The following is an 18,589-nucleotide window of genomic DNA, read 5'->3' as shown; positions in this document are numbered from 1 at the left end:
GCAGATTTTGTCAGACTCTTTGGAGTGCAAATGAATAACATACTTGATTGTTAACCAAATGCTGGACATTTGAACCTACTCAGAGGCAGCTTGGAAGAAAAGCCTGGAGATTCATTACTAAAAAGTTAGGAATAGCAGTTCTCTTCTGGCCAAAAAGAGGACTATATGAGTCAAAATTTATTAAATGGAAACTAGTTCTGTGTCCTTAAGGTAGAGTGAAACCACAGATCACCAATTTTTGACAGAGGTAAATGAATTGAAAGTAGAAGAAAGAAGAGCTTGCATTTCATGGCCATCCATCATAATCGAAAGATGTTTTATTAATACTCACATGAACTAGCCAAGAAAGAGCCCAAGAGCATCGTCAGTGCCAATGCATGTCAAGTATGAATGAAAAACATAGTCTGCCTTTGTCCAATTGTCATCTCTTGGATAATATTGCTAGTGATGCTGGTGGTTGCTGCTCAGTAGATTCTGAGTCATGGTGACCATAAGTGCTATAGAACAGAACTTCTCCATATGGTTTCGTTGGCCGTAATCTGAATAGAAGCAGATCTCCAGGTCTTTTCTTCTATGTATTGTTGAGTAGTTTCAAACTGCCAAACTTTAGGTTAGCTAATTAAGTGAGCACTTTGGGCCACCTAGAGAGCGTATTAGGGAAGAGCAAAAATAGACATTCTTCTGAGAAGAAAGACACAAAAAACAAACAGATTTGTTGGCAAATCAGAAGACCAGACAAAAATTGAACATGAAAATGCAAATTACTAATATAGGCTTGGATTTTCTGCACGAAATGTTTAAGTCTATCTTTGAATGTAAGTAAAGTATAAGGGTGGGTTGAAAAATATTTCTATGAAAACACAAACACTTTTTTAAAACAAAAATATCAAAAAGCAATTGTGTTAGTCCCGGGAGACTAGGTAAACCAATCCATAGACATATGCGTATATGAGAGAGTTTTATACAAAGGGTAATTGTACATTAGGAAAGAATACCAAGCCAGTCCAGAACAAGTCTAAAAGTCCAATATTAGCACATATGTCTGATACCAATATATAAAGTCCTCTTCAGACTCATGAAACACATGCAATAACACCAAGTACAGCATGATCACAGGTCAGTGAGTAGAAAGTCTTTGGATCCAGTGGCATTGTAAGCATCTCAGTATTGGCAGGGATCTCCACGTGGCTTTTCCAGTACCCAGGGCTGCATCAGGTTAGGTCCAGGTGGCGTCTCCTTAAGGATGTCTCACAAGGATGTCGCCCTTGTCAGTAGAGCTTCTCTTGGGGAATGAGCAAAGAGCAGAGACGTGTCTCCCACTTCCAAGAAGGACAATAGAGAAGTTCCCAGAATTCTCAGGGAAAAGCCATGCTTACACAGAGGCCTCATTGGCTATAACCCGATTGACAGACTGGACAGCATCCCTTCACTCTTAATCCTTTTGAATTGACACCAGATTATGTAACTACCACAGCTATTGTTTGGGGGATTTTCTAAATATTTTCCATCTAGCTCCACAAACTTCTGAAAGTACTGTTTTTATGATGCTAATATTTTCCCAAAGAATTTTGTTCTCTTTGATTTAAACCATGTAAAAATGGCAGTTTTGCAACCCTAAGCGATCCACCCAGATCATGTCTCCTTTAAGTGTATTTTTGAGTTTCTGAACATAAATATATAATTCGTAGATTAAAATGTGTTAATTTTAGTACTATGGTTACATGTCTGTCAACACAATACTTATATAAGAACAGTTGGTCATGAAGAACTGATTATATAATTTATAGTCTAACCATAACTAAATGTAAATCTTCACTTAAATTTCTGTTACTTAGAGATGTTTAAGCATTCTCTATGTATTTTGTTGAAAAGGGATAAAGGAAATAAGGAAAGATAAGGTAAAAGAAATTGAAATCTAGAATTTCTTAAGAAAAATACCTGAGATAGTTTGCATATACCCTTCAGACTAATACAATTATTGTCTTAGATTATTTTTGTTGTTGTTTTGATACTAAAAACAATATATTTAAAACTGTTAAAAACATGACTCACATAAAATGTTAAAATACTTTGAGGTATTAGAGGTAAAATGAGTCAATTGAGTTTTTTACCTGAATGATTTTTTATCACTTGATCAATAGAGGTTTTGCATAAAATTATAAACAACACTATGAATTTTAACCCACCATTCTTCTGATTAACATTATTCATTTCTGAATAAATATGTAAGGGTTGGATAAATATGTCTTATATCCATAATCTATTATTTCATAATCAATTAATATTTGCTGGAAAATTTTGCCTAGCATGGACCAAGGAAAGTATGATAATTAGTTCAAAGTTTGTATTCAGGGAAAAACTCAGATATGTGTCTCCCTAGTGGAAAAGGAAATTGCTTTTCTGATTTGTGAAACAATAGTTATGGTCTAGATTCAGTTGCTATTAAAATCAAGGTAACAACATTTGCTACAACATGAAAACATTACTCCAGACACAAAGGAAGATAGAAAAAGAGCAAATTTCCCAAATATTAGTTCAGTAAAGCCCAATGCGTACCCAGTGCCATCCAGTGGATTCTGATTTACAGCCATGCATAGGGTTTCCCAGACTAGAATCTTATGAGAGCAGAAAATCTCATCAGCATTGCAGCTGATATGTTTGAACAGCCAACCTTGCAGTTAACAGTTTAATGCTTATCCCAAAGTGCCACCAGGGCTCCTTTGTTCAGTAAAAATGCATATGAAATAATATTTTCAATATTATATGGAATTAAGTATGTACCCTAATATATAAAATAGTAACAAAATCCAACTCACAAGGATTCCTTTCCTAAACACCCGTCCCTAATTCTCAGTTTTATGTATTCCTTTAGCTTTTCAAAAGAGACCCACATAATTGACCAAGTGTAAACTCCTGATGAATCTAACAGAGAAAAGTAGTTTACTTCCTCCTTCCAATTTGCACTAGTTTACTGTGTAGAGCAAACCATTAGCCCTTGATATTACAAACCTCACTTCCTTTAGGAAGATGAATAAACTAATTACAATGAAATAGAAATTAAAGAGGTCACAAATGTCCAACTTTTCCAATATGCTATACCACTCCATTATTCCTGATACCCACCATCACTTCCCCCTGTAGCATATTTCCTTACACCCGGGGTTCTGCAATTATTTGCAGTGCTTCATAGAAATCACAGTTAATTAAAAAGATAGCTTATGTGGTTGTGGTTGGTAAATCCCAAATCTGATGTTCAAGTATTTCTCTGGAGGGTCCTCTCAATCCACAAGCTGGTGAATCATAGTGAGCAGTTTTCACTCAATAACAGGGGATGACCACGATTCTGAATCGAGTAACATGAATATCCAACGGACTGGGTGACATCGCTATAGAACTAACTGAAAGGAAAAGGATAACAGAATGCTAATAAGTCTTATCTTCAAAGAAATTTGGAATCTGATCAAAAATGTCCAAATTTCTAGAAACATAACCAAACAAGAATGAAGCAGAGAGCCTGAAGGGATCTATAACAAACGAAGAGCTGGACAAGGCCATTAGCACTCCCAGCAACAACCCAGGCACAGTCAGGGAAGAGCTATCATGCTCATTAGCAATGATGATGGCAGGACTTCATGCTATATATTTTGAACATGAGGAGGGATCTGTTTGGTAAAATAGATGGTTAGCAACAACAACAACAAAATCATCAAGATAAATTGTCACTGTGGCTACACCAATGGGTTCAAACAGGATTTTGAGGGAAGAAGCAATACTTTGCTCTGTTTTACGTAGGAATGCTGTAACTCAAACTCTACTTGAAGCCAATTATAACAACAACACCAAACAGAATTCCATGTTTTTCTCCTGTGGAGCTTCTTGAGGGGATTTGAACTATCAACCTTCCAGTAAACTACAGAGTGATTAAGCTTTTTACCACCAGAATGCCTTTACTTTCTACTCATCGTTCACATTCAAATCTCCCCAGAGTGTACTCATTATGTTTGTTATTTAACATGCCATTACCCCATCCAACAGCTGAAACCTCTGGCATTAACGCCCAGATAAGAAAACAAAATGCTGTATCTGATTCCTCTCTTCTGGTTCTCCCAATGGTCCTTTAAATGGTACCAGTTTTACCACTTAAAAAAAATAAACCAAACTCAATGCCATCAGGACAATTGTGACTTGCAGTGACGCTAAAGGATAGGGTCTGCCTGTGTGTTTCAAAAGCTGTAAAGAATTACAGTCTTCAATATGGGTTACAACTCAATGCAAAGAAAACAAAAATCCTCACAACTAGACCAATAGGTAACATCATAATAAATAGAGATGTCAAGGATCCGATCTTGCTTGGATCCACAGTGAATGCTCCTGAAGGCAGCAGTCAAGATATCAAATGATACATTGCATTGGGTCAATCTGCTTGACAAGGTCTTTAAAAAGTGTTGAAAAACAAGGATGTCACCTTGAGGACTAAGGTGCATTTTCAGTTGCCTTATATGCATGTGAAAGTTGGATATTGAATAAGAAAGTCTGAAGACGAACTGATACATTTGCATTCTTGTGCTGGAGAAGAATATTGAAAGTACCATGGGCTATCAAAAATCAATCCGACTTCCCTTGGAAAAAGCCGGCATGTTCCTTACAAGTAAGGATTATGAGCCTTTGTCTACAGCATGTTAAACATGGTATCAAGAGAGATCAGCCCTAGAAAAGAACATTACCCTCAGTAAGGCAGCAAGAAAGAGGAGGAAACTTGAAGACATGGATTAATACAATTGCTGCAGCAATGGGCTCAAACAAAACGACTGAGACTAGCAGAGAACTGGGTTACATTTCATTCTGTTGTACATAAGATAACTATAAGTTGAAGCTGTCTTTTTAGCGCCTAAGAATAACAACATATTTATGGGATCAGAAAGCCTCATCTTTCTCCTGCAAAGTAGTGCCTGGGTTTGAACCATGACCTTCAGGTTAGCAGCTCACCTTGTAATTACTACATCATTAGGGCTTCTTATCTTTATCATTGATGGCGGGGGGAATATATATATATCCATTCCTACTGCCTTATTACCCTTTTTATAGAGACCATGTCCTTAAAAAATGGTTTGTTGTTATTATTGTTGTTTCACCAGTATGCTTTCTCCAATGATCTTACGCCACACATCTTTCTTTATAATCTAGCCAAAGTAAATGTATTAAAATGATCGTTAATATCCATGACTTAAAACTCCACAAAAGTACTGTATTACAATATGCATATATAGTACAATATATATCGAATTTTGTGACCATAGATTAAAACAACACTCACAATTGAGCTCCTGCTAAGTCTCCAAGCTTCCGTCTCACAATTTAACACCTTCTGTTAGGTAGTCTAGCTTAGGGGCTGGGGCATCCATTACACATGCTCAGAGGTCCCAGTTACCCGCCCGTGAAGGAGTGATACACTGCGCATGCTCAGAGGCTCAGGTTTCCAGCCAGGAAGGGGAGGTACACCTGGGTGGGCGCTGCACCTAGATTGGCTCACCTAGGCCAGGTGAATTCAATTCAGCCAATGAGGTCAACCAGAGTCGCCCACCACACCTCCCATGGAGTAATTGAAAAGGCAGGAGCCGGGAGCCAACCACATGACTTTCTGAGCAGCTTCTAGGGTGGTTGCACGGGCTGAGGGGCCCTGCGGGGTACCTGTGTAAACCTGAAACTTCTTCTAATGCTCATAAAACTCACTTGGATCACAAACCAGGCTTTGGCGTGAATTCTTTCTCATGCAGAGCCAAGGACCGAGGTATATCTCTACGCTGAGAGATCTAACACTTTTTTCATTAAACCACCCTAGCCGATATAAACATTTGCTATTAGCTGTGTGAATGCTGCAACGAACCATGTGCTCTATGAAGTCAGAGCAAGTATGCCTTGCTTGTTTGGCGTAAGTCATTGTCTGCCTAGCATAGAGCCCAGTCCAGTGTAGATGCCCATTTGTTACTAAAGAAAAGGTAAAACTTACTCCTAACTAAACCAAGACTTTGATCCATTGGTGAGTGAAGAATCTCATACACTTGCATGTCTTGGCTACATACAGCATAGTACACATTAAATTTCTGGTATACCTGTCATTAAGGGATTTAGCTGTTTCTGAGTATAGGAGACCTCATGCCTGAAACCGCGTTTGAGCTACTTCTCAATACCAGTGTGACTTTGAAGAAACTGCTGACTTGGACTTAGATATTGAGGAATTTGTAATGGATGAGCTGGAAATCACCCTATGAGTATAACGATTCTCTTTAAAGATGGTAAAGTAAGCCCGTAACAATGGATGCTTCAGCTCCTCACTCCCGAGACTAATCACATCTGTGCATCTCTCTTCTTTTTAGCTCGCCTGTCAAGGTCTTTGAAAGACAGCACATATGTGCTGTACAAATGCAACGCTCTGCATAATGCTGTGATCCTCGGGTTAGCATAACTGCAATTAGAGATCTACACTTGCTTGTTTCTAACCACTGAAGTCACAGCGGGCTTGACAGCTTTCTAAGCGATTTTGCACTAAACTGTTTTTATAGGATAGATACCAGTATCTTCTAATTTCAATAAAAATCCAGCATTTGTATTTGATGAAGGCTCAGAGAGTTTCAGGAATTATTAAGAGGACAGTGATAGAATGTTATAAGAATTCAATGTTCATGAAGCAGAAGGGAAAAATAAAAAAACAAGAAGGGTGCATAACACGTTGGTGACCTTAAGGATGGGAAAATAAATTAACGTAGAGTGGTCAGATGCCCGTCTAGTTGTTCAATTTGGCGTAAGACAAGCTCAACTAAGTTCCCTTGGAAATAATTACCATTGTGATCCATTAAAAATGGGGTTCTATAATGTCAATAAATTTAAGAAAGTTCCTATTTTTCCCCAACTATTCATCCATTAGTTTATTACAGTGCAGTGGCTCATGTATTACTGTGATGCTTGAAACTCTGCCATAGGTATTTTAAATACCAGCAAGGTCTCCATAGTAGATACAGTTCAAAATATGACACGATGGGCATGAGAAACTGGTGATTTACTTCGTTAAAAAAAAAAAAAACTTACCTGGCAGGGGAGATACCATGATCACGAAGGTGGTGTTCCCAGGGCGAGGCTTGTCCATTGCACTCTGGATGTGCTGACCCCTGCGTTTCCCCAAATGTGGGGAACTTGACTGCATAATTTGTGGTAGTGGGGGACTGCATTTGTGCTCTCTCCTGGAAAAAAAATCACAGGTGAAAAGCTTATGAATCCCTCAAATTAGAAGGCATTTAAAACATGACTAGGGAAGAGCTGCCCCCTCAAAGTAGATCCATTATGAATGACAAGATGGAGCAAAGTTTTTAGGATTTACACCTGTCAATGAGACATGACTCAAAAGAAGGAAAGACAAGCACAAATATCCATTAATAAGCTGAATGTGGAATGGAAGAAGAATGACTCTCAAAATATTGAAAGATCCATATTTATGTTCCTTCCCCAAAAGGAGTAATACAACAAAATGCAGTAACCACAAACAATATTACAAAAAAAACCGTAACCACAAAGTGCAGTAACCACCAACAGTAACCACAAACCATGTCACGTGTAAGTACAATTTTGCTGAAGATAATTCCAACCTGTTTGTAGTACTATGTCAACAGTGAACTTCCAGAAGTTCAAACGACATAGAAGAGAACAAGAAGTAGTCTGGATAGGCAGGGAAACAAATCTAGGGAGGCGTTCATGTGTGTATAAGAAAGAGCTTTATATCAAAGAGTAGTTGTCTATTAAGAAAACATACCAGCCCAGTCCTGATCATGTCCTTTAGCCCATATGTCCAACACCAGTCTTTAATTTTTTCTTCAGACTCACATAGCCATGCAATAATGCTGAATGCAGGAAGATCACAGGCCAGTGGGTGAAAGTTCTTGTGGATCCAGTGGCGGTGGAAGCATCCCCATGCTGGGAGGGTTTCCACGTGGCTCCTCCAGCTCCAGGGCCCTCGAAGCCATCAGCATAGCTGCACGTGTCTTGTCAGCAGGAAGACGAAGCAGAGAGTGTGCCTGGCCTCCAGTGAGCTACTTATCTCCATCGCACCTCCAAAGGAGGTCATCAAGTTGTGACCAGATTGACAGGCTAAATTGCACCCCTTCACTCTTAAGTCTCAAGTTGACACCAGAGAACATGTAATAAGGAATATCACTGCTGATGGTAGATGAATCTTGGCTATAAGAGAATACTAGGAAGATATTTATGTGTATTTTATTGACTATGCAAAAACTATATTGGTCATTAAAAATTAAGGATAATACTGTGAAGAATAAAAAATGCAGATGACTTTATTGTGCTCATGCAGAACCTATAAAAGTAGTGCTTTTTACAGAACAAGGGGATATAGTATGATTTAAAATCAGGAAAGGTTTGCCTCAGGATTGTATCCTTTCTGCATACTTTCTCAATCTATTGGTTAATCAAGCAATCTAAGGAGCTGGACTATGTGAAGAAAATACAACATCAGGACTGGAAGAAGATACAACCTTGCTGCCTAAAAGTAAAGAGGACTTGAAGTACTTATCAATGATGATCAATGAATACAGCCGTCCATATGAATTATACCTCAATCAAAAAATATATATCACTTTTATTGGTCCTCACTTCAGGACCAATAAGCAATGGCATGGTAGATGGCAATGTATTGAAATCCTCTAGGATTTCCGTTTATATGGATGTACATCAACACTGCTGGAAGCAGAAGTCAAGGAATCAAATGGAATATCATATTGGCAAGATGCTACAAAAGACCTCTTTAAAGGATTTAGAAGCAAATATGTCACTTCTAGTAGGAAGGTGTGCTTAACTCAGGACATTTTACTTCTAAGTGTCTCATGTGCATGTGAAAGTTCAATATTGAATAAGGAAGCATTGAAGCATTTGAATTATGCTGTTGGTAAAAAATACTGAATAAACCATGGACTGCCAGAAGAACTAACAAAGTTATCTTGGAGAAGTACAGTCAGAATGCGCCTGAGAAGAAAAAGATATTGAGACTTTGTCACACATACTTAGGACATGCTATGAGGAGGGGCCAGTCCCAAGAGGAGAGCATCGTGGTTGGGAAAGTGGAGGGTGACTGCACAGGAAGGCCTTCACGGAGATGGATGGACACAATGGCTGCAATCAAGAGCACAAGCACAGAATCTATGAGAAGGATGATGCAGGACCACGTCATGCTTCCTGCTGTTGTGTATAGGGGCAGAGACTCTGGCATCAAACAAAAACAATAGTACAAGTTAAATTTTCTTATGGATAATCAAAATATACTTTCAAATAATTTTACGAGAACACAGCTTGGTATGCTGAAAATAAAAAGAATTATTAAAGGCAGATCATTTGTTTCCTATGGATATTTTAAAATTATAAAAGCCAAATTAAATGCACTCTCCCAACTGCTTCATATAGATTATTAATTTAATCAGTTTACAAATGACTCAAGGAGGACCAAGGGAGTCTAAAAGCCTTTCATAAATGGACAGAGTAAGCAAGTTTTAAAGTCAGACCTTAAACACAAATTACTTAAATTGAGAGGTGAAATGTTTAACAACTACACTGTCTTACCCAAGCTTTTAAGGTTCCAAATTCCCCAAGAACTTCTTAGAGTGGGTGACCACTTAATATCTATACTTAAAATAATTATATTTTAAAATAAGTATAACTGACATTAAATTGGGATGGTTTTATAGTTTAATAAGCACTAATGCCCTGTCTGCCCTATTGACATTTTTGCAATATTGGAATAATTTATTTCACAGATAAAGAAAGTCTAGATCCAGAATGTATGAGAAATTTATTCAAGATAATTCATAGGTGACAGAACCTGGATTTTACCAGATTCAGAAAGCTATGTATTATTCTCAAATCTGAGATGTGATGTTTTAAGAGATAAGTTTGGGGTTGAATTTATTGATCTTGGCATATATGACAAATTTAGATACATGTTACAGTGTTCCCCATACACTCTTATGGCTGCAAGACTAGAGAACTAGCCTGGACTTGAGGTCACAGTGAATATAGATGATGAGAGATAAAGAAATATTTTTAAGGTCAAAAAGGTGAGATATCTAGCTCTTTGACTAAAATGAGGACACAGACACAAAATGTTAAAATGCCAGAAAAGAAAAACGGAGCAGCTGCGAGCCCTTGCACAGAAGAATCTGCAATCAAAGAAATGTTTCTACTTGGTAGTGTGACCTTGGACCCTACTTAGTGTTTGCTTGTAAATGTTTGTTCCCGAGCCTCTTTTTGCTATTAAAATCACACCAAACTTTCAAAATGCTGTTGAAGTAAAAGTTTTTTACCCAAACTTCTATTGTTTAACAGAGATGAAATTGGGATCGAAATGAAGAAAAGTCTGCAGAAACCAAACAGATCAAAAATAAGTAAGTGAACGCCGCTCTGTTACAAACTTTTGTTGCCGGTAGGTGTCTTTGAGTCAGTTCCGACTCATAGCGACTCTATGTAGCCCAGCAGGAAACATTGTAAACACTGCTATGCTTGAGCCCATTGTTGAAGCCACTGTGTCAATCGGTCCTGTGAGAACTTTCCTCCTTTCACTTTATCAACCGCATTACATTCCTTCAGGGACTTGTCCCTCCTGAGAACACGTACAAAGTAGATAAACCAAAGTCTTACCAGCCTCATTTCTAAGGAGCATTCTGGCCAGGATCTATACAATATTCTTAGTCAGCCCCACAATTCAAAAGCATTCTTTGGACGTCATTATTCATTGCCCATTATTCATTGAGAGTTTATTGAAAATAGCATGGCTTGGGCCAGATACTGCTATGTACTCAAAGTGACACCTTAGCTTTTTAACACTTTAAAGAGATCTTTTGAAGTAGATTTGTCTAATGTAATACATTGTTTGATTTCTTGACTTATTTCTGGTTCCATGTAAAATTATATCCCTATCAACTGCAATGTTTTCTCCAATTATCACCAGGTTGCATACTGGTAAAGTTGTGATCATTTCTTGTTATCTTTACACTAGGTATAAATCATATTGAAGACTAAAGCCTTTTATCTTCATCAGTGAGTGTTGAAAGACTTCTTTACTGTCAATAAGAAAGGCTGTGTCATAATCTGCATATATCAGTCTGTTAATGAGACTTCCTCCAATATTAACGCTGGGTTATGCTTCATATACTGTAGCTTCTTGAGTTCTTTGTTAAGCATACAATTTTAACAAGTACGGGGAAAGGATACAACCCAGACATGCCTTTCCTGACTTTAAAACATGCAAGATCCTGCAGTTTTCTTTGGACCACGGCCTTTCTTTGTGTACAGCTTCAGCATGAGGGCAATTAAGGTTTCTGGAACTCCTGTGCTTCACAGTGTTGTCTGTAATTTGTTAAGATCTACACAGCCAAGTGTCTTTGCATAGTCAATAAACATAAGTAAACACCTTTCTGGGATACTCTACTTTGAGCCAAGATCCATTTTATATCAGCATTGATATTCCTTATTCCAAACCTACTTCTGAATCTAACTATCCGTGTTTCTGGCTGCTGCAACACTGTTTGAAATATCTTTGACAAACATTTACTTACGTATTATGTGAGTGTTATTGTTTGCTACTTTGGGTATTTTGTTGGATCACTCTTCTTTGCAATAGTCACAAATATGAGCCTCTTCCAGGCAGTTGGCCAGGTAACTATCTTCCATATTTCTTGATATGAAGAAGTATTTCTAGCATCGCATTCTTGATATGATGAAGTATTTCTAGCATCGCATTCATTGGTTGACAGGTCACAGCAGGTATTCATTTACCTCCCAGGGCATTTCTGTGGGCCAGCGCCTTCAACACCCACCGCTAATGTGTTCCTTGGATATCATTGGTTCTTCGTCATATGCTAATCTTCTGAAGTTTTAAATGCTCACCAGTTATGGGTAAAGTGAATCTGCATATTCCTTCCATATTTTTTAATGCTTCAAAAATCTTTCAACATTTTATCCATAAGCAAAATAACATGCTATCTAATTGATTCTCATGCATAGTGATCCGTGTTGGGTTTTGAGGCTAGAGATCTTTATGGGAGCAGAACATCTCTGCCTTTCTGACCAAATTTTTAGCTTATAAAATACTTCATTATTTCAACTCAAAACTTGAATTTTTTTTCATTCAGTTCTTTCAGCTAGAGAAATGTTCTGCATGTTTTACCTTTGGGTCTTCGGAAATGTCCTTGCACTGTGTTTGTAATGCCCGGTCCTCTCCAGCTGCCCTTGGAAATCATCAGCTGATTTACTTCATTTTTTTTGTTTTCTGTTCACGTTAGCAGCTTCATTTTCTGAAATATTTTTTATCTTCTCTTTATTTCTTGTCCTTTTAATGACTTTCTACTTCCTTTATGCATGCATGATGCCCTTTATGTCATCTCACAGCTTGTCTGGTCATGAATGTTCAATGCATCCAATCAAATTTTGAGGTAGTCTTTAGATTTTAGTAGGACATATTCAATGTTGTATTTTTGCTCGCCTGAACTTCTTTTAATGTTTTCAGCTTTAAATTGAACTTGCAAATAAACAATTGATGGTCTGTTCCACAGAAAGTTGTAAGCCTGGTTCTAATATTGAGCTTGTTCAGTGTTTTGTTGCAGAAATGTAGTCAATTAAATCTTATAATCAATTCCTACATCTTCTAACCAGTTAAATGTACTTATATACTCATTTTTTATGTTGCTGAAAGGTATTTGCAATAAATATGTCACTGGTCTTACAAATTTCTACCATGTGATCTCCAGCACAATTTTAATCATCAAGGCCATGTTTTCCAACTATAATTCCTTCTTCTTTGTTTTAAAGGTTTCCATTCCACTCACCAGTAATTATCAACGCTTCTTGATCGCATGGCCCATTAATGCCATAATGTACACGTTGGTAAAAAATGATCAGTTCCTTCATTTCTGCATCAGTGGCTGGTATATGAATTTACATAATAGCTATATTAACTGTTCTTCCTTGTAAATCTTTGGATATTATCTTATCATGTCAGCCTTCTACTTCAAGAAATATCTTGAAATATTCTTTTTGATGATGATGAATCTGACATCATTTCTATTCAGTTTGTCATTCCTGGCATAGTAGACTATATTATTTTCTATTTCAAAATGGACAAGACCGTCCATTTCAGTACGCTAATGCCTAGAATATTGATTTTTTTGTGTGTTCATTTTCTTTTTTGGCAATTACAATTTACATCATAAGTCCCTATTCGTATTATTATTAGGTATTTGCTTCTGTTTATTCTCATTAAAGATATGTTACATCAAGTTGTAAATGTCTTGAAAACTTTATACTACCCAGGTCTTTAAGGTTGACTCTACACTGGGGAGACAGGTTGTGAGAGTCAAGGTTTTGAGGCAACTTGGCTGGGACAAGAGATTCAGAGTTTGGGCAATTAATACCTAGTTATCTTTCATGACTTGACCTAACACAATGTAATCATAGAAAATCAGTTGTCAGACTCCTTGGTAGGATAAGATTAGTATGAAATGCAACAGCCTTGCTCAGGTCAGAGCCCTGAAGTGATTAAATTGCCTCCAGTGTGAGGTTATTTCCAATATAAATGGAAGATGTGGGAAAGCTCAGAACCCTGATGGTGTAGTGGCTATTTGTGTTGCAATCTGAAAGGTAAGCAGTTTGAAACTACCAGCAGCTCTGCTGGAGATGTTAGGTTTCTCTTTCCGGCCTAAATCTCAGCCTCGGTCCTTGGCTCCGCGCGAGAAAGATTTCACGCCGAAGCCGGGCTCGTGATCCAAGTGAATTTAATGAAGGTTCAAAGAAGTTTCAGGTTTTATGCGGCACCCATACGATTCCTTTGACCATGCGGCCTGGCAGAGACTGCTCCGGGTCATGCAAGGACCTCTCCCCTCCCACGAAGACGACCAGGCTGCACAAGCAAGCCAAGACATGCCCCTCTCCCTTCCGGTCCCTGCCTTTTCAAGGGTTCCCGGGGGAGGCGTGGGGAACGACCCCAGGTCGCTCCCATTGGCTGAATTGCAATCACCCGGCCCAGGTGGGCTGCTCCAGGTGTAACGCCCATCCGAGTCCACCTGCGGGAAAATCCAGCTTTGTCTTTTGCTGGCTCTCCTGGGCATGCGTAAATGGACTTCCCAATTCCCTAGGCTAAGCTACCTAACAGAGAAAGATGGGGTTCCCTACTCCCATAAATAGTCTCAGAAACTCAGATACTGGGCAATTCTAGCCTGACCTACAAGGTCGCTATGTGTTGGCATCGACTCTATTACAGTGAGTAGGTTTGGGTTTGGGTTTAGTGGGAAAACTTGTTTCTTTTTGATGCATCTGGCTCATCCACCTCCAGTATTTTGAACTTGAATCAACAATTTGACATAAAGCCTGCCAATTTGAATTTATTTGCTTCTGTAGCCACAAGCCTAACTGGCTCACTTTGGATTCATTTACCTCTGCAGTCCCCAACCTGTCATCTTCCTGCCAATCTTGGATCCTTTAGCCTCTGCAGCTACATAAGTAAAAAGTCAGAAACATTATTTGACTGATGGAATTGGAATATCCTTGGCCTGTTCCATATCTACAATTGTAGGAGCCCTGTGCTTGATATACATTTCTTTGTCTATATACAGAGATAAGCTTTACTGGTTCTGCTTCTCTGGAGAAGACGACCTAAGACACAAGTCTTCCCAGGTAAGGTTTGAGTCCCTTCCAATGTGCAGGCCTCATTCCTTGGCACGATGTCAATGTTCCACTGCCATTCATAACACTTTCCCTGGATACATTGATTGGAAGTGGACCATGTGATCCTTCTTCTTAGACTGTCTTCCAGTTCTTCTGAAATCTTTAAAACACCAGTGGCGCAGCTTCCAGCAGCACAACAACATGCAAGTCACCTATCAAATAAAGAAGGGAATTTGAATCAATATTCCAAAACTGTGACCCAACAGGCCCCAATGATTTTATTAAGCCAGGGTGTGTGTAAATTTAATAATTATATGCACTCTATATACTCAAGTATAAGCCAACCTGAATATCAGCCGAGGCACCTAATTTTACCACAAAAACTGCATTAAAAATGTGCTGAAAAACTCAGCATATACATGAGTATACGGTATACACATTCAGTCTGTAATTAGTAAACTCATCAACTCTTAGCAAGCATTTATTTTTGCCCAAAAATTCAAAAGTATTTAAATTTTGTACTGTTTACATATCTTACTCAAGAAAAATAAAAATCTATTTGATTTTTAGCCAGCTATATCATTTGTGTACACTGTTGCATTTGATGCAAATAGATATATAGGTGGAAAATATAACCATTTTGAATATTAAAAAACCAAGACTAAAAGGAGTTAGTTAGAACCAATCACATATTTAGTTAAAAAGTAATTGACTAACACAGCTGGTCTTCCAGTACATAAAACTTCTTAATGAAAAACATAATAAAATAAAGACGAGAAAGACATAAGAAAAAGCAGTCTAAATTTTGTACGTTCACAAAAACCTGTTTCCGAATGTGTGGGCCCACAGGCAAGCGTCCTCACACAGTGAGGTAATGGTGCATGGATTGATATTTTCTCACACTAATGCAGACATGTGAAATGTAATGAATGATAATAAGAAAAGTAATAATCTTGCTTCTTTCTAACAAACAAGAAAATAAAGAGGCCATTACAATAGGAAAAGACAAAATTTAAACAATTTACCTCATGAGTACTAATCAGACTCTTGGAGCACAGAACTCCCCCGCTGATTTAACAGACATTAACATAAAGGAACCAGTTATTTGCAAAATAAAGGCAGCTAATCAGTCTCTTACAATTAAATTTTTGTGAAGGCAAGAATGACTTTGCAGGGAGGGAGGGGGGGGAATGAGAAGCTGATGCCAAGGACTTAAGTGGAGAGCAAATGTTTTGAGAATGATGAGGGTAACAGTGTACAAATGTGCTTTACACATTTTACGTATGTATGCATTGTGATAAGAGTTGTATGAGCCCTCAATAAAATAATTTATAAAATAAGAGAATGACTTTCTAGGAACAACTACAAAATCCATTGTCTACACTATAGACATTCATTTAAGAAAGAATAAAGAAACAAGCGTAAAACTTCCTGAACTTTCCCTTCAATAAAGCATATTTATGCCATATACTTCACCAATTCAAGCGACAAAGGCAACCAGGGACTAATTACAATAACTATAGTTAGGAAGTCGCCTTAGACCCTAGTAGATTGCGATCTGTTACTGATATTCCCATATTGACTATGTTTATTTTCATCATTTCCCTAAATTTGGGCTTATAATTTAATGTTCATGTTTGGATACAAAAAGTTACTTCTTTAAACAATGCAGCTTGAAAATTCCCAAATTTAGATAAAGAACTCCCTAAATTCCTCTGTGCGGTAATATCACAATAGCTAATCGGTAGCATCATGATAAACAGAGAAGAGATTGATGCTGTCAAGGAATTCGTCTTGCTTGCATACACCATCAATGGTCATGGAAGCAGCAGTCAAGAGACCAAGGGACACATTTCATTGGGTAAATCTGCTGCACAAGAATTTTTTAAACTATTGGAAAGCAAGGAAGTTATTTTGAAGACTGTGATGTGCCTGACCCAAGCCATGGAATTTTTAATCATCTCAAATGCATGTGACAGTTGTTTCATGGACTAAGGAAGACCAGAGAAGAATTGATACATTTGACTCATAGTGCTAGTGAAGATATTGAAGGTACCGTGGACTTTCAAAAGAACAAATTGATTTTAAAAGAGGTTCAACTAGAATAATCCTTAGAAACAAGGAGGATGGGCCTTTGTCTCGTGTGCTTGGACATGTTTCGGGCGACACCTGTCCCTGGAAAATTACATTATGCTTGATAAAGGAGAAAGGCAGTGAAAAACAGGAAGAACTTTGACGGGATGGGTTGACACAGTGGCTGCTGCATCAGTGAACTCAAATATAAAATAATAATTATGAGGCTAGTACAGGATGAGTCAGTGTTTCTTTCTGTTGTACGTGGGGTCACCATGAGTCAGAACCCACTAGTCAGCACCTAACAACAATAACGACAATTTCTGATCATTTATTTACAAATCCTATGATGTCTCCAAGACATTCCAGAGTTTCTTGATGTCATTTATCTCTGTTCTCAGTCTCTATTTTCCCTTGTCTATTTCCAACTTGTTTCTTATACATGCTCATATAGAACTATTTTTGTTCATGAATTTTTATGAATTTCATGACAAGATAAAAGTATAAGTTTGTTGGATGGGTGGGGGGAAAGAAAATTTTCATTTTTTAAAAATATTTTTGTAATTTTCACTTTAGTAAACTAGAAGGAGACTTTTGAAATCTGGGGGTTAGATAAATTTCAATACAAAGACTGACCAGAGCTATGTTCTTGGAAAATCCAGACTTTAATAGATGAGAAGAGATAATTATATGGAAATGAAAGCATCAAGGTATAAGTAAGCTCATACAAGTAAAGCATGGTTTAGGATAAGGAAGGGTGGGGAGACGCAAAGTAACCACGTTCCTATACTTCACATATTTACTTTTCTTCCATAATAATTACTCACAAGTTCAAATTTCACAAGAACAATTGGCATAGGTAAAATGATTGGGAATAAGTCAAATAGAAGCTCTGATTCATTATTGGAGAAGGCAATACCATCTTTAATATGGATGCAAACTCTTATGAGAATATTTTATCTAATCAAAATATCACTTTCCTCATTAGAGCTCATAGCTCCTGAATCAACAAACTTATTTAAGATTATAAAGTTTCTGTAATGATAAATTACCCCAATTAATAATTAATATGCATATGCAATTCTATTTCAAGTTTGTTATTATTAACATTACTGAGAAAAAATATGTGCCCATGTGTTAGCCTGGGTAGACTAGAGAAATAAATCCAGGGACATGCATATATGTGTAAGAGAGAACTTTATATCAAGGAGTAATTGTATATTAAGAAAACAACCCAGCCCAGTCCATATTAAGTCCATAAATCCGATATTAGCCCATATGTCTGATACCAATCTAAAATTCCTCTTTAGACTCATGCAGCACATGCAATGACACCGAATGCAGGAAGATCTCAGGCCAGTGGGTGGAAAGTCTTGTGGATCCAAAGTCTTGTGGATCCAGTGGTGGTGGAAGCATCTCAGCACTGGCAGGAGTGTCCATGTGGTGCCTCCAGCTCCAGGGCTGTAGTATAGCTCCATGGGTCTTGTCAGCAGGAAGGTGAAGCGGAGAATGAGAAAGCATCTGGCCTCCACTGAGCTATTCATTTCCCTCACACCTCCAAATGTGGTCACCAGGCTGCCACCTGATTGCTGTGCTAGACTCCACCCTTCGCAAGTTGACAGGAGATTATGTAACTGCCACAGCCCACTTTTCTTTATCCATAAACATACTCATCAAAAGTTACCAGGAAAAAATATGCATTTAAATTAATGATTTACATTCTAGAAATAATTGAAAACTTTAGACAAAAAGTATCACATGTAGCTTCTTACAACATTGGGGGCAAATCTGGTAGAGCTCAGGTTAA

General features: G+C 37.8%; 1 non-coding gene across 1 annotated transcript; it reads left to right on the top strand.

Annotated features, from left to right (window-relative positions):
* Nucleotides 1–7,075: 7,075 nt before the first annotated feature.
* Nucleotides 7,076–7,238, top strand: LOC142455911 (U1 spliceosomal RNA). Its single transcript, XR_012786021.1, has one exon. It is a non-coding gene; the product is annotated as a U1 spliceosomal RNA (small nuclear RNA).
* Nucleotides 7,239–18,589: the final 11,351 nt, after the last annotated feature.

The sequence above is a fragment of the Tenrec ecaudatus genome, chromosome 8 (genome assembly GCF_050624435.1).
Source record: "Tenrec ecaudatus isolate mTenEca1 chromosome 8, mTenEca1.hap1, whole genome shotgun sequence".
Taxonomy (NCBI): Eukaryota; Metazoa; Chordata; class Mammalia; order Afrosoricida; family Tenrecidae; genus Tenrec; species Tenrec ecaudatus.
Note: the sequence above shows the minus strand (reverse complement) of the source record. Positions and strands in the feature narration are given on the sequence as shown.